Raw genomic sequence first — 6,000 nt, 5'->3', positions numbered from 1 at the left:
GACATACGAATTTTTGGAGGAAACAATTCAGCCCATAAGACCTCAGCCACCTACTTCCTTTGGAAGGTCCTCAACGAACTGATTTTTCTTTCTTTTTTTTTTTTTAAAGATTTTATTTATTTATTTGAGAGAGAGAGAGTGAGAGACAGAGAGCATGAGAGGGGGGAGGGTCAGAGGGAGAAGCAGACTCCCTACCGAGCAGGGAGCCCGATGCGGAACTCGATCCCGGGACTCCAGGATCATGACCTGAGCTGAAGGCAGTCGCTTAACCAACTGAGCCACCCAGGCGCCCAACGAACTGATTTTTCAAGAGATAAAATGTGTCTTTCTCTCTTCTTGCTGAAGCATTTTATTTTATTTATTTATTTAATTTTATTTTTAAATTTTTAAAAAAGATTTTATTTATTTATTCATGAGAGACAGAGAGAGAGAGAGGCAGAGGCAGAGGGAGAAGCAGGCTCCCCGCAGAGCAGGGAGCCCGATGTGGGACTCGATCCCAGGACCCTGGGATCATGACCTGAGCCAAAGGCAGACGCTTAACCAACTGAGCCACCCAGGCGTCCCGCTGAAGCATTTTCTAATGGGACAATTTTCATTGTCTTCCCAAAGCTTTTAAAAATCTCTTTGAAACTCACTTCTGCCCTTTAAAAAAAAGCAATACCCTCCTCCCAGTAATTCCTTCCACCTCCCTCCCTAAAGGTGTCTGGGCTTTACCACAGCAGACCCAGAGGCCCATGGTGGTGGCAGGGTGGTGGCAGGGTCTGTAACAGAGGCTCAGGGAGACCCAGGCCCCCGGTGGACACAGGCCTGTGGCACTCCCAGAGGCCGCAGAACTGAGAGCAGACACAGGCAGGCCTTCGGCAGCCACTGGGCCCAGGGTCCAGACATCCACCTACTCTGGGCACAACACAGGGCCCACGGTCCTAGTTTTGTGGCGGCTTCAGTGAGGCCGAAGGAGCTAACTCACGTCCCCAGGATTAATGACTACGCAAGAGCTGATGGCCTGAGGCAAAGCAGAAAGCCGTTACCCTCGGCTCAGCATTCATTTCCTCGTTATTATTATCAGGCCAGACACTTCTTCCAGGTTGTTTTCTGTTTTCCTACAAAATGGAGGGTGGGAAAGAGGCAAAGTTTTCAGCTCTGAGGCATGATTCTTCGGCAGCAGAGTTCTCCTGCTGGGGGCGAGGGGCGGGCCGGTAAAACCGCGAGGCCGCAAGCAGACAGAGACTTTTCCTGAGCAGAAGGCTTCTCCCAGGTGTTCCTGGTGTGTTGGAGAGGATCTCCGTTCCCCTCCCCCAGCCCACCCTTCTGTCCTTCTTTCCCCACATGTTTGTTACCATGACCATGGGCCAGGCACTGTGCTAGGTCCTTATTTTTCTTATGTGATTTGGATAAATCCTGCTTCCAGAAGCCCTGCGAAGACCTTCCCTTCTACCCACAAACCCCGGCCTTGTCCCTGGATGACTTGAAGTCTCCTCCAGGTAAACGGGCTTTGTTGGAGGTTATAGCACTTTGGGGGGGTGGGCAGCAGGTGGGGCAAAGGAAGGAGGGGCTCCTGGTGGCTTCTTCCCGTTCCAGCTGCCCCTGAAAGGGGGTAAGGGGCAAGTGCTCGAGGCACAGAGAGGCCGCCTTCCTCCATAGGATTCTTGGCCTGCTTTCCTGGCTAGTTTTGCTAGCCTGCTCTCGGTGATCATACCCTGCCAAGGAAAACAAAAACCAAGGGCCCAGGAGAAAAGCCACTGTGTACAGAGCACAAGCCTCTAAATAGCTCTTCAGCTCCCGTCTAAACCTCAGAAATGTGACTTTGGGGTAGGACAAGGGCTGCTGTGGAACAGAATTGGGACAAATGCATAACAGTGCAGGGATCCTGTAATTCCACTTAATCGTAGGTTTATTAAAAAAGTGGCCTTCACGGGAGACACGCAGAGTGCCCTGTGGTGGCGAGGCCTCATTTTACAGAGGGGTCCCCTGAGTCACTGCCTCAGGGGGTGCAGGGGCCCAGGGGCTATAAGGCCCGGTCCGAGGAGGGCTGGGTTGCAGACGGCCTCGGGTCTCAGCCCCGACCTTGGCCAAGGCCGGAAGATCCTGATTAACATGAAAATGGAAGACAATTCGGGCGTCCTCGGGCAGCCCAGCTCCTGTGCGGCTGAGGGGGGAAGGTACTCATTCTATCACTGTCTTTCTGGGCCAATTAGATGATTCAGCATATTCCTGGCCTCTCTCTGCGCTGAGGTGATTTATGGGGAGCTCTGCGGGGCCTGCCGAGGGTGAGTGATGGGGAGAGGGGCCCGGCCTCCGGGTGCGTGTGCGTGCACGTGTGCACACACTTCACACATCACGTACGCAGAGCCAGAAGGGGTTGTGTGCGAGACACGAAAACATTGGCGGGGCCTCTCCCAGCCACTCGGGTTGCTGACAGCTTCTCCTGGAGAGATGCTCCTCTGGGGTGAAAATCTGTACTTGCGGGAGGCGCGAGGAGGGGGCAGGAGTTTAGAGGTTAGCCCCCTGGGCTGCTGGGGGTGAGGAGCTTCGGGAGAACAAATGAGAAGGGGGTGGCTTCGAGGGAGGCGGGAGGGGCTGAGCCGCTTGGCCTCTGCCGTCTGACCTGTGGCCAGTGGGCCTGATGCTGGGCCGAGGGTGGCGGCCGCGGCCGGAATGTGTGTGTAGGCCGTGCCTGGACGGCCGCCTTCTCCTACATGTTTTGACGGGCCTCTCTGGGTCATTGCTGTCCATCCTGGGGACTGGGGTGGGGGTGGGGAGCAGATCTCATATCTGCCGCACTGGGAGGACGAAGGAAGCTGTGTGGTGTCCTCAGGGGTAAGGAAGCCCCAACTTGAGCTTCCTGAAGGAGTCAAAGGTGGGCCATGGCGGTCCAGGCGGGCCGCCGCTATGAGTTCTTTCCATCCATCCATCTTTCCATCCATCCCCCAGAAAGAGAGTCTCCGGCTTCTGTCATGAACTCTTGATATCACCCATAGAACACTGACCGTGCCCGGCCACTCCCTAAGTCACTCACTGGAAGTCCGAGGGTCCTGGCCCGACATCACATCTGTACTAGCGACATCATTTTCCCTCACGCTTGTGAAATACATATTGCATGCTAGCAGTTATTCCGGATGCCTCACGTACCTCATTTACTTCCCAAGACAATCCTTTGGCAATGCTGTGAGCATCCTGTGATGGTTAACTGAATGCGCCAACTTGTCTGGGCACGGGGTGCTGAGATGTTCAGTCGGACGTGATTCTGGGTGTGTCTGGGAGAGCATTTCCCGAGGAGGTTAACATTTGAATTGGTAGACTGAGTCAGCAAACTGCCCTCCCCACCAGTGTGGGTGGGCCACATCCAATCAGTTGCAGGTATGACTAGAACCAAAAGGCTGAGTTAGAGGAAACTTGGCCTGCCTGCTTGTCGAGCTGGGACATTGGTCTCCTGCCTTGAGAGTGGAACTTAGAGCATCGACTCTCCTGGTTCTCGGGCCTTCAGCCTTAGACTCTGACTACACCACTGGCTCTCCCGGGTCTCCAGCTTGCTGACTGCAGACCTTGGAACTTCTCAGCCTCCATAATCATGTGAGCCAATTCCTTATAATAAATCTCTCTCTCTCCTTCTCTCTCTCTCTCTATATATACATATATATGCACTTCTGCATCAGAATTCTCATAGATGTTTTGATAGGCTGCTCTAGGTAATTGCTCTCATGTATGGCAACTATTTATATATACATATATACACACACTAATAGAATATATATGTACTAATAGCAATATACACTCACCAATATGTATATACACACACACCAATAGGATATATATATCATATAGGATATGTTCTGTTTCTCTGGAGAACTCTAATGCACATCCCCATTTCACAGGTCAGGAAACTGAGGCATGGAGAAGCGAATTCATTGCACAGGGTCTTACTCAGGAAGTTGGGATTTGCACCCAGGCAGTGTGACTCCCAGGCCCTCCTGCCTACACCATGAGTTCTCCTGCCCTCTGCCTCCTTAGCTTCTGCACGTTCAAAGATGTCCTCCACAGATTCAGTGTGGGAGAATGAGCTGAGAAGCGTGGCTCGCGGCTCGTACCACTCGCCCGTGCTTCCCATCCAAGCCAGCCAGGCCCCATCATGAAAGCATGAATGAGGATTCCGGAGGGCTGGCTTGCGGCATCTGGCGTTCTCGAACCTCGGGGGACCTGAGGAGACAGGTGATGGAGTGGATGTGGGAGGAGTGGAGGGTGGGCGAACCGGCTTCTAGGTCTACCTGGATCTGGGCACCTCGGTTTTGTCAGCTGCTGAGAGGGAGGTGTAGGCTCGATTATCTCTGTTGCCCCGGGGGTCCTGCGATTCCGCAGGACTGTGGCTTCCCAGATGGCTCGGGAAACAGCCCCAAGCAACCACGTCGGCCATTTCCCAGCCCCGAGGGCTTCGTGGTAAATGTATCCAACCACAGAGGAAGGAACTTGGGGGGGTGACCGTTCAGGTTTGTAGCCAAACTCTGCCCTTTCCTGAGACTTTGGGCAAGTTCCTTAATCTCCCCCGGCCTGTTTCTGTAAAATGGGGCTAGTGACGCCGACTCCTAGGATTGCTGAGCTCGTCAATGCAGGCACGGTGCTAATCTAAGTGGCCACAGGGTCTGTGGCGTTTCCTCCCCTTCCTGACTCAGTTTATGTCACCATGGCTCACTGTCCCAGCCCGAGGACTAAAAGTGTCACCCATATCTCTCCCCTTCCCTTTCAGGAGTCTGAGAAAGCCTCAAGGACACTATGGGATCCGGCTTACTCTCTTTTTTTTTTTTTTTTTTTTAAAGATTTTATTTATTTATTTGAGAGAGAGAGAGAGAAACAGCATGAGAGGGGATAGGGTCAGAGGGAGAAGCAGTCTCCCCGCCGAGCCGGGAGCCCGATGTGGGACTCGATCCCAGGACTCCGGGATCATGACCTGAGCCGAAGGCAGTCGCTTAACCAACTGAGCCACCCAGGCGCCCCCGGCTTACTCTCTTAAAGGGTCAAGCTTGCTTTCTCTCTCCATTTTTCCTCCCTTTTCTTGTTTCCTGGCTCTTTTCCCTGATTCCTTTCTTTTTCTCAACAAGCAGTTGCTAAGGAACTCTCTATATGTGCATTTGTGCTGTTTCTTTCAAGGTCATATTTCCACCAGCTCTCCAAATGCGAAGCAAACAGCCTTCCTTCTTCTCAGGCTGCATCACGTGACCCTTAAAGAGGAGGGTGGAGGCTGCCTGTACGGGGCCATGTGGGCGCGTAGACTTGGACACCCGTCTATGCATATGTGTGTGTAGCGCAGAAACCCACATATCTGTGTGTGTATATGTACACGTGGAGGCCCACATATGTGTACATGTGTATACACAAACACACCCAGGTATACACCAAAATGTGATTCTCTAGCAGATGCACAAATGAGTCTCATAAGACCCTCTTCTTACCCTGCCCCCCAAATGTAAAATTGCCAGTAGAAATCAAGTCATGTCTACTGGGTTTGAAGGAAGTAGGATGTGTCTAGGTAAAAGGAAAGAATCCATGCCAGATGGTGGTGCTCTTTTCATCTTGAAGCCCAACATTTTGAGATGTGCCTTTGCCCAGAGGGGAGGGAAAATTCTTAAATCAATCAAACAAACTAAACGAGGTGGGGAAGAGACATACCAGGTTCATGGATTGGAAGACTCCACATAGCAAGGATGCCAATTTCCTCCCAAATTGATCTATATATTTAACATAGTTCCAATTAAAACTGCAGCAGGATTTCTTGTAGGTATAGACAAGCTGATTCTAAAATGTGTGCGAAAAATCAAAGGAACTAGAATAGCCAGAACAATTTTGAAAAAGAAGAAGAAAATTGGAAGAATTACACTACTTGATTTTAAGACCTACTACAGTATGACAGTGTGATCTTGGTGGAGGAATAGACATATAGATCAATGAAATAGAGAGCCCAAACATAGACCCATCAACATATGGCAAATGGATTTTTGATGAAAAAAGGTA

The sequence above is a fragment of the Neomonachus schauinslandi genome, chromosome X (genome assembly GCF_002201575.2).
Source record: "Neomonachus schauinslandi chromosome X, ASM220157v2, whole genome shotgun sequence".
NCBI classification, from domain to species: domain Eukaryota; kingdom Metazoa; phylum Chordata; class Mammalia; order Carnivora; family Phocidae; genus Neomonachus; species Neomonachus schauinslandi.
The sequence above is the reverse complement of the archived record's forward strand: the minus strand, read 5'-3'. Positions refer to the sequence as shown.